Source organism: Benincasa hispida, chromosome 1 (genome assembly GCF_027475165.1).
Source record: "Benincasa hispida cultivar pf3 chromosome 1, pf3_genome.v1.1, whole genome shotgun sequence".
In the NCBI taxonomy this organism is placed as follows: Eukaryota; Viridiplantae; Streptophyta; class Magnoliopsida; order Cucurbitales; family Cucurbitaceae; genus Benincasa; species Benincasa hispida.
The window spans coordinates 96989419-96997982 of NC_143478.1; the positions used below are offsets into that span (position 1 = coordinate 96989419).

Sequence of the window (8564 nt, forward strand, 5' to 3'; positions counted from 1 at the left end):
ATTGGGTGATTTTTAATTTTTATTTCTGGAATGTTTAAATACTGTGTATTTGTGGTTCTAGAATGTTTAGGTAGAGTGTATTTGTTGTATTCATGTTATTTTTTAAACAGCATATCTTTGTATTCTCATTTGTACTTAGCTTTGTTGTTTTAGGATAGTTTTGTCATTTACTAATTAGTATTTTCTAGTATATAAATTCGTTTTGCTATTTATATAACTTGAAAACATTTTTGCTATTTTTTCCAAATGAAACATTGTTATTTCTCCTGCCAGCCCTTTAAACTTATTCTAAAAAATTTGATGAGTAAAAGGCCCATTTTAAAATCTTAGAGACCAGACACGCTTATATATAAAATTTTAGAAATTAAAAAACATAAATTTTCCTTTATAAAAAGTTAACCAAATAACTAAAATGATTATAATTAATGTCAAGATTCTTGGGCTAAAGTAGTTAAAAATAGTTGAAAATATCTAAACAAAAATGAAATTATATACAAAAGCTAAGGTTAGGGCCCAAATAAAATATAAAGAATATTTTTTTTTCACAAAATATAAAGAATAATTTGAACATGAAAGGAGAACAAAGAAACAATATTGTGTCATCACTTTTTGTTTAATATATGCTTTTGAGGCTTGATTAATTCAAACTATGATTCTCTCATGTATTGGACGAATGGAACAAGTATGAGACTGAAGATTCAAATAGATAATGCTTCAATTAGTTAATTTTATACCCTCAAATATCATTTTCGTCATTATATATTTTTAAATCGTTTCAATTTGAGTCTCTACATTCTTAAATGTGTCCAATTTTAGTAGGCATATTTTGAAGAAGTGTTACATTTAATCTCTATTACTCTCTGTTACTTGTTTATGACTGTTTTTTTTTTTTTTTGTTATTTATTAATATTTTCATTCTAAATTTTGATAACATATTCACGTATTATATTTCATTACATGAAAATTATTATTATTTAGCCAATTTTGATTATAACTAATTTGGAGGGATTAAATTTAAGATTTATTCAAAATACATAGACTAAAATTGGACAGTTAAAAATATAAGGACTAAAATTGAACAAATTTCAAAGTAAAAAACAAAAAATGGTGTTTAACATTTTTTTTTTTTATTTCAAATTTCTACTCAAGTTGACAAATAACTCTTACAAATTTGAATAAGAATGCTTAAATTTGATAATACATTTTTTACCGTATATATTTTAAATGGAAGAATCGAATCTAAACTAGTATAAACCATATGATAACTAAATATTGAAAGGCAACTTTTATGATTTAAAGTAGTTTTTTTTACCGCAACGCATATTAATTGGACATTAAAATAATCTCAAAGAGTTGGTGGGTGAACTTTTTTGCAATATAGTTTTGGGGAACTATTTTATAGGGTTGCTTTAATAATTGAGTAGATTTCTTTTAGAATATGATATATGATATTATTGCCTATTTAAAATCATCTCTTTAACTATCATATATTAGAACAATAATATTACGACATGATGAATAATTTGTGATTCCTTATGAAACGTAGACACGGATACGATTACATGATACAGATACAATCAGATACGGTGATTCGTCAATTTCTAAAAAACTAAAATACGGATACGTCATTTTTTATATATATTTTTAATATATATATATATATATATATATCTAAAAAACGAGGATACTGATATATTGAAGATACATTTTCTTTTTCTTAAAAAAATCTAGAATATAGATAAATTTAGCATACAAGTTAATAACAATAGCACAAAATAGAATGCAAATACTGAAATACAATACAAAAAAAAAGTAACATGTAAGATATTGAAGTACAATAGTTAATAAAATGCAATAGAAAAGTGACTCATATTACAAAGAAGAAGAAGAAGATTAGAGGGAGAAGTATGAAGATAAACGAAGAACTTCTTCAGTGAATTGTTGAAGATATCCAAATGATTTATATTTTGGTGGATTTTGTGGGGACTCAAATGTGAAGATGAAGATTAGATTATTCTAAGTTTGGTCTTTTATTTATTTTTTTTCCTTTTAGTTTTGGACTCCAATAGTGAGCTTTTTTAAATAAGTTGCCTAGTTTTAGATTGGAAAAGATTAGAGTTGTTGTCTGTCTTGTTTCTTTAAAAAAAAAAGGTACGCGTAGAAATAGATACGTCAAATCACGTGTCAGATACGTATCTGGGAAGTATTTGGAACTATCGGTATCCGATATGTGTTTGATACGGATTCTTTGCATCAAATGAAGTATCTGTGCTTCATAAGTGATTCCCTTTATTTCTCTCTAAAACAAGGATATGTATAATATGAATATCGGGTAGAAATCAAACCGTATAAGATGCTGTTGCTAAGCCAACCAAAAATTTTCAAGCATTTAGCTGCGTGGTTTGAAGACCATTCTTTATGGGTGGATTCTGTTCTTCTTTTAGATTCGTTGTGTCCTTAAATTCTTTTGTTTTGTTCGTTGTACTAAAAAAAGAGCTTTTACCTGCATGATTGTTTTACGGATACTATTATTCTTGATTGTTGCTGTTAGTGCTTGGATCTTGTTTGTATTGGGCTTCGATGTGGGCCTCTGATGGCTTTGACTTCCGACCAGCTTCTCTCTAGTCTGGTCTCGAGATATTCTGAGTTGATCTACTGATGCATTCATACCATGCGATGAAATGAATGTTGAATATTGGATTCTAACGCACTGTTTTATCTAGTTTAACTCAAGTATAAGCTCAACTAGAGTCCTGGTGAGTTCAAGGTTGAACTCAAGGATTGTTTTATTGTGAATTCCTTGACAACTAATGCTCTGATCTTGACACAATTTGAACACTAAACAGGTGATGGATTTTGATGAGATTTACACTTCGAGTGAAACAGTGTATGCGATGAATGTGAAATTCAAATGAGAGATGGTAGGGTTGAGAAGAATATTCACTTAAAATTATAACCTATATAAATCGTGTATTCAAGCAGTACACTTAAAATTATAACCTACATTTTTCAGCTTACATAGCCACAATATCCTATTTCTAGGATGCATGCAATGAGTGTATGTTTCAAGAGATATTTCTTTATTTCTAAAGGACCTCTCTTCTTGTTTTATGGGTTCTAAATCTCTAATTCGTTCGAACATCAATTTACTTAGAATAATCTCTCGAGTTATTCAAGCATTTCAATAAGTATCACTACTATAAAACAGTGTTTCTTGACTTTTTAAAATGTCAAGTGTCACTTTTCTTGACATTTTAAAAAATATCAAAGAAACCAGTGTCAAGAATGTCGATTTTCTTGACGTTTTAAAAATGTCAAGAAAAGTGACACTTGACATTTGAAAAAGTCAAGAAACATTGACATTTGACATGTTTGAAGTGTCAAGAATATGAGTGTTCTTGACAAGGAAAAAATGTCAAAATTTTTTTTAACTTGACAATGATAAAAGGTCAAGATATATCCTACTTTACATGTTAGAAATGTCAAGAATACGAGAGTTCTTGACCTGTTAAAAATGTCAAGAATATTTATAATCTTGACAAGGAAAAAATGTCAAGAAATTTACTTGTGATTTTTTTAGAATATTTAGTAATGTTGACGTTTTTACCTATAATTGCTCTTGTATTTTGATCCAACGATCACATTTGGTATATATATGACATACATTCATCAATCAAATAAATAATACACACATTTTCAATCTTATATATCAACCAAATTTCCACCAATATCTCTTTATAAAAACTTCACTTCTTTAACATTGTCAATATTATAATCTCATAAAGTATTCATCAATCAAATAAATAATACACACATTGTCAATACAATCAACAACCCCCATCCCCTCTAAGAACAATTAAAAAGATTACATCTATGTCAATCCCGTATAAAGTAATCCTAGCCAAATCTCGCTCACTATGCTCCTGCCTCCACAAGGTTTCTCCACAACAATCCGGGTCCATCCACCAAGATCAGCTAAAAATAGATTAAACATTCTATATGAATTAGAAACAATCAAGAACTTTGAGATTGAAATTCTATCAGAATAAGCATATCAGAAACAAAGTTATGACAGTCTAAAAGTGCAAATCCCTATGCTTGTAAATTACAGGAAGTTTGGCCACCAGCATTGACACCTCTGTAAATCCATTAAAAAGGATGATAACAGTATAAAAGTAGAGTGCCCCAAGATAAAGTCCTCCGTCATCCATTGTGTCATGATTCATTATTGTCTGGAAAAAGATACTCATTGTAATCATCGCAACCAGTAGTAACTACATAATAGAAACGATGAGGACAACATTACAGAAAAATATGTCATCCTTCAATTGTTGGTTTGATAATGGTCGCATAAGTTGTTTCTATCACAGACGCAACATTAACGAGTGGATTTATTTCAATCTCCAAATAAGGCGTAAAATATATAAAGGTAAAACAAAAAATGATAGGGAACTACTTTACTACCTGAACAAATTTAAAAATGTAGATAAATGAGTTTCGTTTCATCAACAGCTTTAGCAATGAAAAGCTGGTCTTAAGAAGCTCACGCCTCTTTACGCCTCTTTTCTGTTCAATCTCTACACTACTTGCTTATTTCTTGCAAGAAGTCTGCAACATTCTTTCTCTCGGGACAGGTGAATCCCATAGATTCAAAGAAATTAAAAATAGAGTCTCTCGGTCCCTATTCAATCTCTACACTAGCTTGTTATTCATGACAGGTCTTCTCTTTTTTGTTTTCTTAGCAGCATAAATGCAACCTGGAAAAGTTCTCTTTGCTATTTTTGTTGCATTCTTTAGGATGTGATAGCTTGTAAGTTCTCAAATATCAATGAAAAGTTGATATTTCTAAAGGTTGAAAGGCATATTCTCTGATAATCTTCATGTACATATAAAACCCACCTAACATGAAGAAGATAAGTCATAATCTAAGCAGGGATGGGAGGGGGCGATCGCTAATGAGAAACAAAATATTTGTATAATTTGGATAAATTTGCTTCGATGAAAGACAAGCATCAAAAGATTTAGCTTCCATCAATGCAGCTGGAAAACAAGCTTATTTCTCTTCTCTTCTCTTCCCTTCCCTTCTCTTCAAATAACACAAATTATTTCCACATAGAAACAATCAATTTAAGAAAACAACAACAATAATAACATTAATTGGGAGCCTCCAGACCCAAGCTCTAAATCAGTAATCAGGTAAAGTTAGAAAGAATAAGGACATTCAACGGCCTGAAGAGTAATCAATAATTCGTTATCTGGTTTCAAAACACTCAATACATTTTATCTTGAACAAATAGACTAAACTGAAATAATCTAAGAGAGTCAAGTATACCAAGCATTGTTGTCGGTCTGAACGATACCGTCTGTAAAGAAGAATCACAATCAGACATTCAACGGCCTGAAGAGGGAGAAAGAAGAACGATGATTCAAAATGAGAGAAGAAGTACCAAAATCAAGAAGAGAGTGTGAGAAGGATCAGAGATGAGATCGGTGGAGTAGATATAATGAGCAATACAGAAAGCTAGGGCTAGCCTTAGGGCGCAGATCAGATGGAGGAAGAAGGCCTCTGAAATTGATATGAGAGTTGAAGCTTTAAGAGCCATCTCTTTTTTCTTCATCTCCATCTCCATTGCTGTAGTTTCTCGTGGCACCGTCATTGGTTATGGTCAGAGCCATTTGAGTGGTGGAGAGTGAGCTCTGAACAATCAGAAAATGAAGATAAGGAGAGATACCGCGCGTATTTCATTTTTTTCGTCGAAATCCATAGCGTTGCAACACTACTTTTCAGCGTTGTAATACTACCCTATATATTCTAGTATAAAAACGTCAAGAAACCATTAATTGAACTTGACATTTTTAAAACGTCAAGTATTAAATTTGACCGAAATAAATGTACAACCTCTGCTTTTTAAAAACAATTCTTGACTTTTTTTTTTCTTCAAAATCACCTATTTCTTGACAATTTTTCATAAAAACGTCAAGTATTTAAAATTGCAAACGTAAAAAAGGTGATTTTTCTTGTAGTGTATGCATAAAACAAATAGAATACATGGTTTAAATATTGCTTAGTTCATATTAGCTAAATGCTTCTCAACCCATAAATGGTTTAGTTACTCATAATGGAAAGAGAAAAGACAGATGAGAGATAAACTGGATATGTATTCCTACTGAGGAAAGAGGTCTTTCAATGTTTATACAATATAAATATACTAAGATAGGAAATGGGGATAGAGAAACAAGTCATGGTGTGCAATTTCTTCCTTTCTCCGTCAATGATTGGAAACAAGTCATGGTGTGCAATTTCTTGCTTTCTCCGTCAATGATTGCTTCACTAGGAGTATTGGAAATAAGGTTCCTCTTCTGCCTCCAGAGGTGATTCTTAAGTTTTCCCTCAAGATTTACAAATGGTGGAAAGAGGAGTGGATTTTTGCAAAGTTTTCTTCCTATTCTTCTCGTTTATATTTGCATGGCGATTTCATGGTGTATTTATAGGCGTTCAGAGGCAGCTTTTCTTCTCTTACTAATGATTGTGCTGATAAGGTGCACTAAATTCCATACCTTGCGCGTCAAAAGTTCATTGGTTCTATAGTGAAGCTTTCTATAAGCTATACCAACTTGATCTTTGATTTGACTTCCACTGCCCACAAGTCATGTCATATCTCATCGCCTGAAACCACCAACTCGACCAACTATGCGATCATAAATTGGCGTTGAGAACTCATGTGATCGCATCATCAAACTTTCTACACTTAAACAAAGTATGATTTTTACCTTTTTGTAGACATATTAGGCTTTATGTGTGTCATCGCTTGATGTAATTATTTCCATAAATTCCTTATCAAGCTGTCGCATTTTCAGAGTTTTTTCTAATTGTTTAGATAAAAGAGGTAGAATAACTTGTATTTCTACATGTTATCACCTGCGCAAGAGATCTTCGCATCGATGTGGTGCCAAAGCCTACTACACTCTGATGCTTGAGTTAATACATAGAGTGACTTATTTAGCTAAGCACAAAAGAAGTAAGGTTGGATCTCTCCTTGGAGATTACTTAAATTCCCGTTTGTGGCGGTCAAATGAAGCTATTTATCCCTTACTCTAACACATGCCTCTGGTGATGTGAAATGTCGATGGTATCAGGGATGTTTCTAGCACTCAAGATTGCAAGGTGTCAGTTCAGGTTTGACTCATTTATTTTCTGATTGGTGTATATTCACCGGCTCGACTGGTTGGCCCAAACCCTGAGGAGTTGACATTTTCTTTTTTTGGACGTGCATTCCTCTATGCCTCCTCTTGGTACCTTATTGACTTGAACCTATACATGGACTTAGAACCTTGCCTTGGACAATCATCCATTATTATTAATCCTAATTTTTAGTTAAATTATTATACATTTTATTATTGAGCTTTTGAAATTGTATAATTTATTTGAGTCGTTTTTTGTAGGTGAAAATTTTCTAATTAATAAAGTGTTTAAGCTTTCAACAATGTGTGTGTTGGGAATTTATGCGAGATATAAATAAATGTAGAATAAACTAAATTATATTTTAAATTTTTAAATAAGTAAATGATCATAAAATAATAAATAAATAAATAAGAAAGGAAAAAAAAAAAGAACAACACCGAAAAAATATACCGATTTGCTCCCAACATTATTCTCTCGAGAACACGCAATGCCACAATTAAAATGCTGAAGAGAAACTGAGAGTCGGCCTCTTTTCTTCTTCAGCGGCAGAAATAAAGCCTCTCGGCTCTTTTACACCACTGTGCAGTTTTCCTTCTGCATAAATGTGTATATAATAGGCTAAGCCCATTAATCTCAGAGAAGAATTCCAGCCGTAGTGTTTTTCTTTATTAATCACCTTCAAATCAACCAATTAAAAGCTTTCCTATGAGTTAAGAGAAAGAATGGAGCTCTGGAGTTTTGGGCTCCAATACCCTAACAGTGTGTCTCTATGTAATCCATATACTTTCAAAAGTGTTTCTAATAAGTATATATATAGGAACTTTCTAATCTTTTTATTTAATAATTCTATGCTATTAACTTTGTTAGATTAATGCTTAAATAGCATATTAATTATACAAGTTGAGGATTACAAACAGAATCAACACATCATCGACATGAGAATACTGAATTGGTCAAGAAATGTGCCTCCGATAAAGAAATTAGAAGTTTGATTTCCTACCCTATGTGTTGTTGACTTAAAAAGAAATTGTCACATGGTTTTTATTTTGAGGAGAAACGTGACTTTTAAATAATATGTACTCAATGCATCATGAACATGTTAAATGAAATATTAAACAAGTTTAATTTAGATACAAAATTAAAATTTTAGGCCTGTTAATAACCATTTGATTTTTTTGTCTTTTGATTTCGAAATTTAATCTTATAAACACTACTTCCACCTATTGAATTCATTGCGTTGTTAGCTATGCTTTAAAAATTCCAAACCAAATTCTTAAAACTCAATATTAGTTTTGAAGAACTTAATTTTTTTTTTAAAAAAAAATGGTAAGATTTTAAATGGTTACTTAAGAAAGATGAAAATGATGGTAAAAATATTATG

General features: G+C 31.1%; 1 long non-coding RNA gene across 1 annotated transcript; it reads right to left on the bottom strand.

Moving 5' to 3' along the window:
• Positions 1-3734: 3734 nt before the first annotated feature.
• On the bottom strand, positions 3735-5779 carry LOC120088535 (uncharacterized). Its single transcript, XR_016524761.1, has 3 exons — positions 5533-5779; positions 5333-5398; positions 3735-3975 (listed from the first exon to the last, which is right to left on the bottom strand). It is a non-coding gene; the product is annotated as an uncharacterized LOC120088535 (long non-coding RNA).
• Between the last annotated feature and the right edge of the window lie 2785 nt (positions 5780-8564).